The sequence below is a fragment of the Typopeltis vanoorti genome, chromosome 22 (genome assembly GCF_054136105.1).
Source record: "Typopeltis vanoorti isolate ZY-2024b chromosome 22, IOZ_Tvanoo_1.0, whole genome shotgun sequence".
Lineage (NCBI taxonomy): Eukaryota > Metazoa > Arthropoda > Arachnida > Uropygi > Thelyphonidae > Typopeltis > Typopeltis vanoorti.
Window position 1 is genome coordinate 71,856,753 of NC_143570.1, and position 18,018 is coordinate 71,874,770.

At 34.5% G+C, this 18,018-nt stretch overlaps 1 long non-coding RNA gene across 1 annotated transcript in view; it reads right to left on the reverse strand.

Annotated features, from left to right (window-relative positions):
• Positions 1-14,599, reverse strand: part of LOC150094483 (uncharacterized) — a 550,669-nt gene extending 536,070 nt beyond the window's left edge. Inside the window, exon 1 of the long non-coding RNA XR_016550261.1 lies at positions 14,365-14,599. This is a non-coding gene — a long non-coding RNA (uncharacterized LOC150094483). The remainder of the gene's footprint in view (positions 1-14,364) is intronic.
• Between the last annotated feature and the right edge of the window lie 3,419 nt (positions 14,600-18,018).

Genomic DNA, 18,018 nt, shown 5'->3' on the forward strand with positions numbered 1-18,018 from the left:
CTAATTTGTAATAATATTTATATATCAGCAAGCAACGAAACATATTATCAAGTTGTCCGTGGAATGTTCATTCCTGTCAAGTTTCAGTTGCATGCTGCGCCGTATGGTGCCATCGAAGTTTGTGTAGATAACAACGCTGTTAATAAGGGAAGCGCAGTCTTTTTATTTCTACTGTGATGTATAACCCGAGATGTCTCAGTTGCAGCTCAGCTCCCTTTATCCTCGCTTTCACTGCGCCCCACATTGTAGCCTATTTTATGTCTACATGATATTTTATGATCGGCCACGTAGACAAACATGCAAAGAGAAATTTCTTCACAAAAGTTTGGTGAATCGTATAAACTAGTGAAACAGCCAAGGGCAAATTGATCGGGTATTAGTAATAGACAGATGATATGCGAATTTCATATTGTACACAGCAGCTAAAATATGGAAGTTAAATGCAGTAACAACTGCAAATGTATTTACGGATGAAAAGCAAAGTAAGCAGTCATTTCTTTGGAGATGTCATTTAATAATAATAATAATAATAATAATACCTGTTTGGACTGTCAAAATGACTTGATAAATAGTAAAATACTAAACATCACATGACAGCACATTCTGATCCGCGAATTGACTTATAAGATTACCTTGCTTTCTAATTCATTAAGTTTAAAATAATATAAACTGGTTTAATATCCATTGAACATTGAAAAGAGAAGTTGATCATTTGGGACCACTTGCATATTGACATGTAGATCAAACAAATCAAGTCCACAAAGCCTCAACTTATACCTCACAACGGTTCGGTTGACTTGTGTTAATGGTTGGTACCTTCGGGAAAGTGAATGTGACTTAACGTATATTTTATGATGATATTATCGCAGCATTTTACTTTCTCGGTCTGTTGAAACTAAGAACGAGAAACAAAATATGTACATAACTCAAAACTAAGTAATATCGCTAAGTGCAATGATAATGTGGATGACAAATGCAATGTTAATTAAGAATTCTGCTTGCAACATTCATATTAGTGAAATAAACATATTACTTTCAGAAACACCCCTTTCTCAAAGTATTCTCAGAGGAACGGTAGTTTTACCTCAAACTAAGAGGTCTGCTTGCGAAAACACTTATCGTAAACAAATCAACAGGAGGAAACGAAAGACAAAATTTGCTCAACCCATACTCCAAGTACACTTCATAAATATGAAATACGAACACCGATGGGAACAACAACATCGTGTTACTTAATTTCCTGAACGGTGTTACATATAAATTATAGTCCGTACGGAGGTGACTATTTTCCTTCTAGGACATGGAAATAAGATTTTAAGTAAGAAAAGTTGTCAAACCACAAGACAAAAGTGAAACCGAAGAAAATTACATTTTAATTCCTTAAAATCATTGCTAAATTATTAATTTCAAATTAATGCATCAAATTTTATGTTTCAATTCATATTAAATTAAAAATTCATAATCCGATAAAATATGAAAATAATATTAATCACTGCAATTAGTTATAGTTATTAGTAAAATATTTATAACCTTAAACCAGGGAAAAAGGAAGGGATAATAAATATGGCTTTCGTTTTTATAAGTTCTCTTGCAAACTGGAGAGCTTCTGCAATACAGTCGGTAGCGATGTTGTCTTCTTTGAATGAAAAAAAAAAAAAAAAAATTCGATTTTTGCCGTTGTCGTACGAAAGACGAAATTTTATATAAGGGCTTTCCAACTAATTTAGACAGTCTCAAGATATTTGTTTTTCCGATAGAAATGGTCAAAAACACAATTCACATATACGGTACATTCACCTCATAGTCTTGGTTACTTCTACAGGAAACAGATCTTCATTCCGGTTAAAACAAGCAATTAATGCAGGCTGATACAATGGCATTTGCAGCCGTACTTACCTTGGATAATATTCCAAACAACAACACGAGTTTATATTTCTCCAAAGAGCAATATAAACAACATCTCATTGCGAACTTTTTTGTTCTGGTGTTAAAAATATCCTACCATGAAATCAAACCACAAGTATAAAACAAAGACTATTTAATGAGCTCCGTACTGTCAAACTTTGCGATAAATTTCAGCGAATTTCTTGTCCGTTAAAAAGAGACAAGTATACAAATAAGTACTGGAGATGTTGCTTTCTTTGAATAATTTCTATTAAATATCTCTTTAGTTTTTCCTAATTTAAACAATTATTTTTAGAAAAAAATGTATTAAATCATTCTTATTGAATCCAAAAAAGACAGAAGTGAATTATTGATTGAAGAAATCAATAATGCTGCAAAAGAAATTGAAAGCAAAGTTACTTCTTATTCTCTTTCCTCTTAAAAATATCAAACATTTCTTCTTTTAAACTCAAAATATGTAGATTATAATTAAAGACCTTTTTTGTCATTGCTTAGTCCTACATAAACACAAAAATTAACAACATAAATGCAGGCGTATTTATCTATTTATTATTATTATATGAGAAATCCACGTGACTACTCACAAAACTCTGTCATTGTTGGATTTTTCAACATCAGTTAGAACCAACAAAAATTATTCAACATAAATCTAAATTTCAATATTTCCCTCAAGTGAGAGAAAACAATCACATTATTCTGCAATGTAAGACTACAGACTACGTTTGTTCTTTCTCAAATTAACAAAACGGCATTGCGAAAGTTAGATTTAAAATTTATATGAATTTATATCGTTAACAGAATTGTAATTTTACTTACAATTCTGTTAACGATACTGTGTCTTCTCTGAAATACAATAAACTGTATATTTTACTGTATTTAGATTTGTTAATTTAAACAAAAATTAGTATTATGTTAAACTTCACTTAAGTTCCTTAGCAGCTCAGGGGCGTGCATTTGACGGTATGGAAGCAATCACGTTGTTGATGCACTGTTACGCGCTTTTCCACCTGCTGAATTACAAATGAAAACATTTGTTTAATTCCCATATTCATTAAGCAACATGGCAAGAAGTTAGACATGCAACCGTATTTTCGGATGAAAATACGGTTGAACTCCGAAGACGCGCATTCTGGCACACGTCTTCCTTGCTGCTAAGAAATAATTGTTTTTAATAAATAAAAATGCAATAAATAAATAAATTCGAAGAAAGGCATCTCCTCAGCATGCTTCCGTGGGTTCGACGGTAGATTTTCCTACGATGTGCCATTAAAAAAGGAGTTGCTTCTAGGAGAATAACCTGATTGTCTGCACTAAAGATCGACAACTATGGAATTTGATAAACAGACCAAGAAACTTCCTCTAGTATGTGACTGAATTCGAACCTATAATAGTCTTTATTTTGTAGACCTAACACTACCATGCAATCGCTACCACGAGGAGCAGTCTTTTCTATGCTTTTAACAATAATTGGAATTATATGATGACTCAGTAACTTGCAGTCTTATATGAATCCTACCGCTATACCCATATAAGGTATACCTAAGTACTACAGGTTGATCAGCCAACCTCTCGTATATGGGCCCAATATAAAAAATAAAATAAAATAAAATAAAAACCGAACAGATCGTGAACTACTCTAAATGAGTTTGAGATTTTTAATGGAAACAGGAACAGTATTGTTGGAACATTTTGAATACTATCAAACCAGACATGTCAACTCTCTTCATGTTTACTTTCTGCACGGTGTTGCGATTAAGAAATCCCAAACACAATACGACTGATCGGAGGTGCTCAAGGAGAGTCAAGTCCCTTCAAGGCAGACATTGAAGAGGCTAGCTTAGCATAAAATATATATGTATATGGGCCCATCGAATCTGAATGCGCACAGCAAACAATCTCAAGGTTTCAAAGGATGTTTGACAGCTTGTGTTGAAGAAGTCACAAAAAATCACTGTTACGCCATCTTGAAATACTGGTTTATGATTACTCAATCAACTCGAGTCTATTCGATGTCTGGATTCTCGGGTCAGTCTGCTTATTTAATGGACAGTGAATCTCTTCAAATTTCTTGAGAGTCACTTTAATTGGACATAATAAAAATAAATATTCATTTCTTAGTTTATATAAATGTATTTATTCATTATTTTATATAAGTAGCTGTATTTATTGTAATATAAATAAAGAAATAAATGTATTTATCTTTATATTAAAACTAATAACAAACCCTTGGAGGAATTCTAGCATATTTCGCTATCTTATAAACGTTTATCGCATCCTAGAAGGGACTGGAATCTATGTCTTTCTAATATAAGATAAGAAAACACATGCCATTTTATTTATTTTTTTTAGCCTTCGTCTTAGAATCGTAAAATTGTTTATCCATGAAGAATTCGAACGGAAAATTAAGCAAAGAATTTCTTTGGCATTTTTATTCAAGAGAATGAAAAGGGACAGAGACTTTCCACGATATTCAAAACGTATTTTCACTATTCGGAAAAATCAGATGAAAATCTGCGTACTACTTAATTCATAAAATTTGAATAGTAAGACCAAAACTTATGAATTCACAAATGTTTCCATCTGAAAATTAATTAAAAACAAGACAGTGTTCAAAAGTTCGAGTAGGCCTGCCAACTTCCATAAAATTAGTTCTAATTTAAAAATAAGATTTTCGAAGGTGCTCTCTGTAAAGTTGGAAACCTTTTAAGGTTGCAAAAGCAAATTTGTTTAGTGTATATGACTAAGAAGTAACTGATATTAACTGTCCTTGGAGTAAATAAATTTTCAAATCCGTAAAAGCAATACTCGCAAACTGGTCTTTATATGGATTCGTAAAAACATGAGTAGAAACAAATAAAAAGAAAAAATGTTATAAAAAAAAGTGCATATTCCCTATATGTAAAAATAACAACATGCAATTCATATTGACTTTGACGAAAAGCTGATTCTCAAATTTCATTCAAGTACAGCTACAGTAATTGTGTCTCCCCATAACTCAGATTTTTGCACTAACTGTGCTGCCATCTTTTAGCCATAAGTGCTAAAAACTGGAAATCAAATATAAAATATTTTATTGACAATACAGTTGTTAAAGAGTTAAAAACGATAAAACAATAATAAATCTAAGTCCACGAATCACAACACACTTGCATTTGATTTTCTGTTTAGTGGTAGTTTAATTATACACACGTGTGTGCAGGCTATATATTTTAAATTGTAATGAGATACATCATACACGTTTCTTCATGCACTCGACTTCTCATTTCATCGTCTTCCTGGAAGTGATCGATAACACCCGCTATAAAACAGATCTGTACCTCTGCGTACCTCTTGCTTTCCAACAGTATACTTAAGATTGTTACAATAAAATATTTCGTCCAGTTTTTTTATTGAAACAAAATAATAAGACAAGAAGTTCAAAAGTTAGATAACAGTGTTACTTGCGGCAATAAAAATACAAGTATATACTTTTTTTTACTTCAAAAGGATACGAAAATAAATAAGCTGATGGCCATAATGATGAAATAAAGAGAACTAGGCGCCACCTGCCTAATACTACAATATAAGCAATCTTAATTATATAATTAAATTAACCTTAATTAAATATGTGTCATCTTCAACAAGCTTGATAATATCAGTCACAGTTATCTGTGCTAACTTTTTAAAATGCGATGTATAAAATTACGAGGAGCAACGTATTTCTGCTATATCATCACAGAGAACTAGCAACAGACAGACAGGCTTATTTACTAAGATTATTATGATCAATGACGCATCCACTATACAGCAAACAAACGAAGCACAAGTCGGCTACTAAACAGTACGCTTTAGTGCCATTTCTGAAGTTACCTGAAGTAGAGATGCCATACCTAATACTCGGCGCATTGTGCAATTCGGTGTACACGGCGCATACTTAGTCGCTCGCTTTGAGGAGTCGTCGTCCTTCATCCTGTTCCTTTCAGGTACAGATATGACGAGAATTTGTTGCTGATCTCATTTATCACATCGGGTGATGATAGCGCAATTGCGCACCTTTGGTTTATTTTTCGAATTCAAAGATGGACAAAATGGTCAAAGTTTCGCTAATACGAAGCATTTGATTCGCACCTCAACTAACATTTGGAAGAATCTACAGACCTTGAGTGATTTCACGTCTTCATTAGCAGCAGGGTTCTCAACTGCCGTCGACCGCCCAAAGGTTATTCCTCTCTGCCAGCTATAAAAATAACCCTTCAGTTTACGATATCTTTGCAAACTAATGAATATTTGATTAACCTGTTTTTGCTGGAATTTCTTCTCATTCAAGTTTCAAGGGGAGGGGAAGAGGAGAACTTCTTTCATATTAACCATTAAGCGAAATGAGTCATGAAGGGCTCCGAATAATTCTTTAAACGACTACAAAATAGTCTAACGTTTATTCCATCACAAATTCGACATAAAAACCGTATTACAATGATTACTTTTGCACTTGAAAAAAATAAAAAAGAATAATATCTTAATCATCTTGGGTAGACATTCTGACCTAAATGGGAACGATTTTCACTGCTCGGTTTGAGATTCCATCCTGATTACTGAAGACCTGAAGTAACTGAAAATTTTCCATGTTTGGTCTTCCCTGAACTAAGGGCAGTGGGTGTACCTGGTAGGATACGTTTATACCTTTTTTTATTATTATTTTTATTCTGCATTGATTCTTGTAGGTAACGTAAAAAAGAACATCGGAAATTGTAGAGTAAAGCACTACATGGAACACGTCGACGATCAGTTACTTGCCGACACCCTCTATTCGAACCGTGATCTTCTTCATTTCACTCCGCTAAGCAAGTGAATGTGTAGCATCCTATGTGACTTTAGCATGAAAGCACGCCGACAAAATTTCATATTTCTGCATTTCTTTAGGGTACCTTCTATTTCATACTGTAGCTATTACTTATCAGTATCACATGACATTCTCCATAAATGTAAAAAATTCGAGATGAAATTTCAACATGGCAAAGATGTCGATGTTCTTGTTAGTTTTTTGGTGATTAATTATGATTTTCGATAACTAAAAGCAACGTGGCAATAAAAAGGCAAATTCCTTTCAAATCTACCTTTGGATTTATTCGATTTCTTTCTATCTAAGGATTTTTTTTATAGAGAAACCATCCACGAGCGGTTGGTCAACCTATAGTAAGCCAGTACCGTGGATGGGCATTTAAAAGTTTAAATATTTCCATGTAAATATAATATTCTTGTGAATTTGCATATGCAAACATTTCTCTTCTTTCTGAAATAAAGATTTCCTTTTGAACATCATTGATGAGACGTAAATAAAATCGGAAACACATCAAGATAGCAATTTCCTTTGGAGAATGTCGGTGAGGAGTTGGGCATCTCTTGCTGTTAGCTGCGAAAGTAGTTTAATACGATCCCCTCACCTTTTAAAGTTAAACTGTTTATTTTCAAACCATTTGCTCAATAATTCTTATTGTTTATAAATGTTTTTATTTTTTATTTTAGTTGTTAGGAATACCGCTTCGTTTTTGATGCGATATTCATAAAAGTGTTGGTTACAGAAGACCCGGTATACATACAAAAGCTGAAAAGATAGAGTAGAGAACATCGTAGTTTCCCCCTCCCCCCTTATCCGCGGTCAACCCCGGTCAGAAAATATTAAATGGAAAATTCCAGAAATAAACAATTTATATCGGTAAAGTGGATATTAGATCCAACATTATTACAAAGCCGAATGTTTGTGGAAACTATGGAAGTTTCGTGAGTTGACCCGAGAGCTTACGAGAATACAATCCTCAGCATCCCCGAGTTGCCTTAGCTATTTAAGTGGCTCAAGCTAAGGCAACTCGGGGATGTCGAGGATTGTATCCTCGTAAGCTCTCGGGTCAACTCACGAAACTTCCATAGTTTCCACAAACATTCGGCTTTGTAATAACGTTGGATCTAATATCCACTTTACCGATGTTATTTTACATCGCCGAAATGGAGCCGTATGGCTCTTACTTTTAGTAATAGATAATTCATTAGTTATAAATTGCACGCCGTTCTGAGCAGTTCTCGGTTATCAGATCGACTGTCGCGGTATCGCAGTGCTTGTATTCAAGTAATCCCTATTTTACTTACTAATGGCCCCAAATCCCAAGAGTAGTAAAGGCAATTTGGGTATGCCAAAGAGAAGTCGTAAAGTACTTCCTTTTAAGTGAAAAATGTGAAAGTTCTCGACTTCATAAAATAATAAATATATAATATAAAAAAGCGTATGCTGAGGTTGCTAAGATTCCATTCAGATAACTTTTATTACAGTCTGTTGCTATAATTGTTCTATTTTATTTAATCTCTTACTGTGCCTAATTTATAAACTATACTTTATCATAGGTATGTATACGAAAAAACATAGTATATATAGAGTTCGGTACTATCCGCGGTTTCAGGTATCCGTGGGGTGTCTTAGAACGTATCCCCAGCGGATGGTGGGGAGTACGCTAACAATCTTACAGAAGTCATTCTAAAAGGATGCTGTTTTCTTTTCTTTTTTTTGGGGGGGGGAGCTTCTGGAAACATCTCCTGTCACAAAATATCAAGAGCTTCACATCCTTGAAGCCAAATCATCAAAAAGACAAAATAAGTGAAAATACATCATATAAATTTCTGTTTCTAGATGTTTCTTTTTTTCTGGGACAGAAAACATTAGAAAGTTAAGTAAACATATCTTGAAAATACTTCGTTTTGTGATAGTATATTCTAGATAAATCGTCTTTTCATCACACCACCACACCTTTGACATCCTCCTCTAGAGACGGAGCAGATGAAAATGATGTCCAAGTAGTGATAAACTGCTACCGGATAATAAATATTGGTAATAGCAATGTAATATCAATTGTTTAGCATGATTAGCTAAATTAACTTTCATCTATAACTAAAAATTAGATATTTCTGTGAACATCCTGCAAAGCCTGGAACTCCTGCTGTTAAACTAAGTACTATTTACATGGCGCCATCTTCTCCCAACTCTCTTACAAATTCATTCTAGGGGTTTAACATGACGACAATTACAATGAAAGTACTTCATTATACTTCATTACAATGAAACCCCTTAAATAACAATTATGTCTGACTTCGTAAAAAAAAAAAAGTATAAACACCGCAACTGCTCTGGGTGCGACTCATATAGTAACTCTTCTGATGACTTTCCTTTTTAAGAAAAGAGATGGAAATTGAAGGCGGAGAACTTTGAAAAATATGCAAGCAGTATACCCGATGTGGTTTGCTTTGTTGTGCCTAAAGACACTAAAGCGTATGCAATCGGGTACACGCTCCAAAGATCATAAAAGAGGGAGAGTATAAAGATCACGCATTTCAGTTTAACGGGTAAACAACATATGAAGGGAATAAGCAAGAAAGACTCGGAAAAGTTTGGGCCGCAGCATGTCTGTCTACTGCAGCATCGCTAAACTCCGTTTAGAAGATGCTATAAATAACATCTGACACCAGTTGAGCCAAAGACAGATTACAGACGCTCACTAAGAAGAAGGCAGCTTTGATAAAATAGTTTCCGATCAACGGATGATTACGGTAAATTTTGGCAGTTTCACGGAAGGGTGAGCGTTCGCACGTAGAAAATCGTTTTATGTCTTGTGAAAACAATCACATTCGCAGAGAAAATATCTTCATCGTCAAAGATGGGAGGGGAAGAACGTTTCTATTTATAGCTAAAAAAAAAGTGCTCGAGAAGGAACGTAAAAATTTCTTTGCACGCAATGCCAAACCGAATATTTATCTAAAGATATAAAAGGCTATCGCCGATCCAAAATATCGTGTGGAGATATTTCGTTTTATGTTTTGTTTTAATGGTGCAGTAACACGATAAAATATTTAATCAAATGGAGTAGTCTACAGATCCATCAGGAAATGAAGCTGCGAGTTTTGATAGAAGAACAAGAAAATTAATGTGTTACTCGAAGATTTTTTTCTTCTTTCTCTCTCTCTCTCGAAATGACGAGATAAAAAAAGAGTAACTGCAGTATAAGATTACAAACAGAGGTTCTTAAACTTTATTTCGCAATTTAAAAAATAAAAAAAAAATGCGGATCAGAGCATTTCTGCCTCTACTAAACAAGAAAACAATCGTAAGGAATCTGCAAACAGATAAAAGGGTGTGGTGACTTCTAGAATATGAAACCCTTACCATTTAGATTACCTTTCGATTCGCATCAGTGGCGAATTCTCTATGCTTGCTGCGCAAGTTCATTAATTGAGAAAGAAGTAATATTTATTTGTTAATAAATGCATGCATTTATAAGCATTCCATTTAGGCTTTTATTTTTGTAGAACAGAAAACGTCTTAAGCTTGCGGGGCAATAATTGAGCTTTGCGTTGTGTATCGAAGACCGATGCTTGCTCGTCTAGTCAAAGCTACCTTGGCTTGCTCGGTTATAGGAGCTTCCAGGTCCTCGCTGCAGCACTGTGATTTCATGTGCGCGAATAGCCACTTTCGCTCCCTTCATGTCGTCTTAAACACAAGGCCATACGCAGTCAAAGTAGCTCTAGCCAGTGAGCTTCAGACAGCCTTTACAAGTGTGCGTGTTGCTTGGGAAAATTAAGTTACAACCAACTTTTTATGACGATGTTATTGACCAGTTCATAAAGAAGAACCGTTGAATTTGTATTCAAGTAGCTAAACTGAAAAAGGTAGAATATCATTTGTAAAATAAATGTTGTATTTGTATGATTAAATGTACATAAATGTCTAAATATATAGTTTTAAATGGTCAGTAATTCATTATTCCGCTAATCAGACTTCAATCACACCTCTCACTGCCTGAAATATAGTTTTAATCTGAAGGGCATTCAAATATCAGTGTTTAAAACTCTTGAGGTAAAACAGAACGTTTTTTTTTTTACTATTCAAAATTACCAATAATGAAAAAAAGGGAGAATAGAGACTTGATGGATGAAACAAGCAACACAACAGAGTAAAACCAGTGACAAAAACTAGTGATACAAAAAAGTACAGCTTAAACTCGACAGTACAAAATAGCATGATAATATCAAGAGTCGTTGCAACTATTGCGAGATACAGTCCATATCTATAATGCTGCAATTTTTAACAAGCAGTTTGTGTTATTCATATCAATTTTACTGAAGCTAATTTCTTAATATTAAAATCCAGCAAACTAGCTCGATAAGCATTTGTAGATTTTGAAATATCCTGTCATCCCGGTGAAAGAACAAATCTTAAGAAGAAAAGGTTAACTAACAATGAGTTATTGTTTAAAAAAGTAAAAGAAAAATAAACGTCTATATTTTCCTCTCTGGATGTTGCACCACAGCGATCCCTGCCGACGATTTATATGCTTCGGTGCAAAAAATACCGCAAGTCACTCCAGACTCAGATTATTCAGCCAATATGATGCTAACTAGTTTGCAGAGAGCTAAATTTGCAGGATTTCAGGAAATCAAATCGTAGACTGGAAGAAATATTCAAAACAACGAAAACTACAAAGTGAATGTGCAACATTGCTCTATTCCAACTTCAATGGCTTCAATCTCTTTTCTGCAGGCAAGGACGCGCAATTCAATTCTGCATTCACAACCGTTTTTGATGGACAAGCAGTAGCGTATTGCATATGGGGTGAGAGAGATGGAATCGAATCACGATCTGTCCTTGCAAAACGAGGCTTAATTTTAAAAAAAAATGAAATTTAGAAAGAGAAGTCGAATATGCAGTAAACCTCACAGCAGCACATTGGTGATACAGTTAAAGTTCTTAGGGACGCCCATTAAATTTTAAAATAACCAAACGAGTGCAAGCATTGTTGGTCTCTGCATGGATTTGTCTGATATGATGATAATGTTCAAGCAATTCAAGAAGAAAATTTCGCAACACCCACTTTTCAGTGAAATTTTGGTAACAATTCGGAAATAAAATTACTGCGGTCTGATAATCTCGAGAAAAGGGACAAAGAGTCTCTCTCTCTCTCTCTCTCTCTCTCTCTCTCTCAAACCTTATCAAAAGAAATGCGTTAATTTAATCTATTTTGCTAATAATCTGCATAGTTCTCTCCATGAGATTACTGATACTTTGGACAGAGACTGAAGTGATTGACTTTGGATTAGAGAAAGTCAACTTGCAGAAGTTCCTTCCACAGATATAAACTATGCTCACATAGTTTGTGAGCATAGCGGGCACAAATTTGAACATCATATAAGTTCAAATTTGTGCCCGCTACATATTGCTAAATCAGGGAAAATGGCATTTGTGACTTGTTCTGGAAGCTCCAGAAGGTACTTACAAAGGAAAAACATGAAGAGGGGGGGAAAAGTCTTTTCTCTCTCTCTCTCCCTCCCTCTATGCTGGCATTCCGGATCCTATTCCATTCCTGGTGGTTAACTGTGTCTCGTTTCCTCTATAAACAGATATTTGTCGTAACATCTCTCCTTCCTCATTTTTACATGACTGAATACAGCCGAAGCTAATGATGGAAAACTTGGAAATGTCATCATGGACACAATGGTGCCATTCCGATTTCTTAACTAGTTCACTTCAAACAAATGGAATATCATCGTGCAATGATGTCATCAGGCAATGACAGCGTTATCGATCGGCTTAACTTTTAAGTGATAACACCGTTCATTTGCATGTGTGTGTAACTGAAATATCATCATGCCAGACTGGATTAATAATCCATAATTTAATGAATGTTTATATTCATCATTATCATTTCAAAAATGATATTGATATGTAAAACATTTCGATATTCTGAAGCACTTTTCCAGAAATCAGTCCAGGATACCCTATTCTAGGGTAGAGTTCCCGGATTGATTAACACATCTCACAGCTAACGTGCTATAAGTTTCATCCCTTTCATTTCATCCCTTTCCCCAATCTGTTTACGTGATACCATCTTAGATTAGCTTTACTCACACATTCTTGAATGTTAATAATGACGCCTTCTTTTAAAACTAATATCTTTATTTTAAAACAGTTTTTATTATCCGTTTACTCTTCCAATTTCCCTTAGAATTCAGATATCGGCAGTCTCCAATTTTTGATCCACTGTTTTATTTCTGAGCCACCTCTCTATTCAATATGTTAAATTGGTTTGAACACTCTTATATCTGCTGGTTTATTTCTCTTTCGTTCTATATAAGTTTATTCAATTGGCTTCCCACCACATCTTTCATATTACATTATCCAATTTCGTATTATTTAATTTGCGATCTTCCAAGTGTAGCTAAAATGCGTAACATGTTTTCTATAAATTACTACAATGTAGTTCATGTTTTCTATGTTCATAGTTTGAGGTTTTTACTGCTGATTTTTACATCGATATCAAATCTATCACAGTAGTGATTTAATTTAGCGAGACATACTGCATATAGTAAAGAACTAAGTTTAATATTTCCTATTTTAATATCAGGTTTAATACCAGTTTTCATAATGTAGTCTATGTAGATTGTAAATAGTGGTGGAGATAACGTACAACCCTACGTTACGCTTCATTTAACATCCAACCATCTTTCTTTCTTTGTATGTCTGATTTACATCTACCAATTTTCAGTTTAAAAGCTATTGCTTTGTATAAAGTTCCACTTTACCACACGCAAAACGTAATTTAAATAGTTTATTTTCTTTCTTTAACAAAACGGAAATAAAACATTACTATTCTCGCGATTTTTCGCCTATTTGTCATAAGGTAAAAATCATCTGATCTTGGCTATTCTACTTGGCCTAAATCCAACTAGTATTTCATGTTTTTGTTATTTTGAATATCTGTATTCAAAGTAAATATAATAAAATCACAGAATATTCTAAAACGTATTTCATTTTGGGAATGTTTCTGTGTCTCTAATTTTCTTATTCTTCTAGCATTTGTGGGATGACATAATGATCATTCGTAAACCATGTCAATTTTCAGTGGGAGTCTGGAAATGTCCACTCACCCACGTTCAGGTCAAAACTAAAAACAAATATGGACATTTGCTTTTTTCTAACAAATTATTTCAATTTTTGTAAACCATGATGATTTCTGTAATTAGTATGTAATGTATTCAATTTTTTTTATTATTATTTATTTATGTCGCTATGTTTCTAATCTGAAATATTCAAAACCTTGCTACATATTTTGCTAACACTGTAACTTAATAATGCTACATGCCGCAACAGTGCGTTACTTAGTAGAGATTCCTCACTTGGCAACCAGATGAAACAAAAAATAAAGAAAGAAAAATAAATGAATAAATAGCAAAACACAACATGGGATCCACTTCTATCGGGGAATTGTATAAGAATATTTTCCATACAAAACATATGAAGTTAAAAACAGCAATAATTCAGTTTGCAACTGCTCAAATGGTCTACGTAACAATTTTTTCTTCTGGAAACACACTCTATCATCGTAAGGCACACGACATAAGGCAACCCACTAGAAAACTCGCACAATTAAATGACAATACACTTACCTCTTCGAGGAATTCTTTGCCTTTGCCTGACAGTGCACAGCAGCACAATTATTCCCAATCCTCGAGTAGAGTGCCAACACTTTTTGTAATTCAAAGAAATTCCATTTTGTTCGTTGGGTGGTCATATTACCTTATATAGAGTTGTGTTCTTTATTTTCTCCATAAGATGGATAGAAAGTTGTCGAAAGCACAGTCGTACAGGATACCTGTTCCCAAGGAAAGGAAGCTCCAGATCTGCGATTTCTGCACTGAGTAGCTAAATGTTCTCAGTAATCTTTAAAGCAGGATGGCACACACGTGTTCACGACAGTATAGTTGAGTAATTTTTTCTAACAAACAAGGCTTGTTTCAGTAATTGTCCTAGATATTATATATTAAGTGTACACGCAAGATCATGGTGTTGTGTAGCAACTTCCTGCGAAGAATCCTGAGACTCCAAGATGGTATTATGTAATAACAACTGTCGGTGTAAAAGGGAAAAAATATCTACAGTTATTTCTTCCACATTCATTACTGCCTCCACAAACTCGAATGACCAAAAATACCTTCTTTATTTGTTTTTTATTCAGATTTCCACAGGAACTTTCTTCGCATGGCATGACGTCATTGCCTCGCGCTAAGCTGCATAAACGTAAACATGCACTTAATAATAAATAATCTACAGGCATCAAAACACGATGAACCTTTAGTAAATTATTTAATAATTTAAAGTAAATTATGCTAGTTGATATATTTATTAACTAGCATTAATCCACACAACTTTTAAATAAAAATACAAACGATATATATAAGTAAAAAAAAAAAAATTCTTATTACAAATTTATTATAGGTTTACAACTTTTGTGGGTTGAAGTCACATAATCTAAAAAAAAAAATCTCGTTCATTTATTTTAATCAAAGGGATAATGCAAACGATATCATACACTAGTTCACAAATTTATTCTAAATGTATTATATATTATTTATTATTGGGTATTATATACAGATCCTCATACTGTCAGGTAACGATAAACACGTAAAAAAAATTATGATTTTCGAAAGCAATTGTTTATTTGCTAAACATTATCAAAGTCTATTTTGCGGCATAAAGTGAGGTCAGCAAATTATTCATTCTTCAAGAAGCATTACTTGTTGTTATAAATTTTTTATTACATTCGCTCGTCTTTTGAGGTCGTTACGTTTAATCAGTCAGTCACGTGTGCATTACTCTCAGGATATGAAGTAAGAATTTCCTCCAAGAAAATCATATTTATTGCAGTTTAAGTCAACGACTTCTCTGAAACGGCAGTTGCTACAGCGTGTCAAGTCATATCAAGTGAGTTTTCAGTTCAAATGAAGGCTCCGAATATCGAGTCATGTTTACAGATGTGTTCTTACGTGGCAAAGTTTATGCAAACTCTGCCCGACTAGTTCCACCGGTTGATGGCTTTATTATTATTGCTATTATATAAAAGAGGTCTCTTTCTCTCTCTCTCTCTCTCTCTACCGTATTTATCCATACATTAGTTCGTCGCATTTATCACATTTGGAGTCACCTTGATAACTTCCATTACTGATAACACTTCCGATGTCGTATGCACATCAAAGAAGCGCTTCTCAACGGAAACAACAAACAAAAATTTCAATGTTATCGCTCCTGAAGATTATGGAAAGCAGTATTTTTTGTTGATAAATGTTCAAGTAAACAATTTACGCTTGTAAAGAAATGTTATCTCTTGATGTTGGCAGCACAAAGAATTGTTATCATTGGAGCTGATGTTTAATGGACCAGGAGAGTGCAAAACACAATATTCACGCGCAATTATAGAATGCGCGTTGTGGAAGCCCAGTCTAAAGAGAAAATTATGTACATCGAGTTCTTTTCTTCTGCTATATGAGCTCAGTTTTTATTCTGTGTAAAAACCGATGGCATCCTCGGGTTCCATTAAAAACAAATATAACTTCAAATTACCTAAAAATCCGTGTTCTCAGCATCAAATATAATATCCTCACACACACACACACACACACACACACACACACACACACACACACACATACAATGGTTTTCCCTGTGATCTGTGATACTGTATGGATGTGAAAGTTGCACCCTGAGAAAGAGTGAAAGAAGGAAGATAAATGCATTTGAATTATGGGTTTGGATACGCTTACTAAGAATACCATGGACTGCAAAGCAAACCAATAAATCAGTAGACAGAATAAAGCCAGATTGCTCCCTCGAAACTACGATCATCAAGCAAATGCTGTGGAAGTAGGAGAAGAGGAAGATCAAGAATTAGATGGCTGGATGGAGTTAAAGAGGCAACTGGAATGCGCCTGGAAATTCTGAAAGATATGGCCAGGGATGTATGTGTGTGTGTGTGTGTGTGTGTGTGTCCGCGCGGTTAGCCTAGTGGCTGTGCCCTTCGTAACCATATGCCTGGGGAAGGAGTGTCCTAGGTTCAATTCCCGTCGGTGACCTGAGGAGCTGAAGGATCTTCCTCAGTCATAGCCAAGTTAGCCGGTCTTCTTGGGTGTGGACAGTAGGGTTGTTTCACAGTTTATCATGGGGTTTTTCATCCCGCAAAGCAGGCAAACTGGCCTTGAGAACTCAACACTACAGGACATAGGATACACCGGTGCGCAGGGCTGACCACCTTATCCTGTGAACTGTATGAGGCCCGATGATTAACAAACCCTTGACACTGCAAGGTAAAAGAGGGTAAAAGGGAAAAATGAGATGAGATGATATATATATATATATGTGGCGATCAGCTTTTACTCGGTTGTTATACATTTCAAAAAATAGATTTAATGACTCCAAGACCGAGATAACATATAAAGATTTTAATGATAAATACTACTAGTTTCGGCATATAGCAGCCTTCTTCAGGTATTTATAAAGGAAAGGAATACTAATAAACATTGAATTATTTAAACAAACTGGAAATTACAGGTACAAATTGCCTCACATAATCGATACATAAAAACGTTGTATTTTTCAAGTTGTTCCAACTGGCGTGCCATTGTTTGTTGCAATTGTGCGTGCAAGTTCACGTGAACGCCAATATTGAATAACTGCAGCATGGCTATCTGGGATGTTATAACTTAAATTATTATTTAAGTGGACCGGGTTCAGTAGGATTTCTCTTGATTCTACGATTTTCCTTTCAAATTCATCTTCACAGCGAAAAATATTTTCTGATCTATTCCAGCATACAGAGTGGCTTTGTTGGTCATCATTAAGATTATTTGAAAAAAGAACATGACTGGATAACGCAGTTGCATGAGATCTTTTGTATGAGATGTCTCTCTTATGCTCTTCTATGCGTTGTTCAATATGATGACCAAAGTATGGGATATTGCAATCACACCACAATTTATATACTCCAGGGTACTTAAGGTTGGATGAGTAGGTTTTGGATGGCTGATTAGAGAGCTGATTTTTGGAAGTGTGGTGAAGAAGGTCCTGATATTATATTTTTTAAGGACTTTAGCTATTTTCTTAGAGACTGTGCTAATGTATGGAATGGAGATGCTACCTTTAAAATTAATAGTCTCTGTTGTGCACTGCTTAGGAGGGTTCAGAAGAAATTTCTTAATTGTTTTTTCAGAGTATCCATTTTGTTTAAAAATAAGATTGAGGTGATTCATTTCTTTTTGTAGTTCATCTTG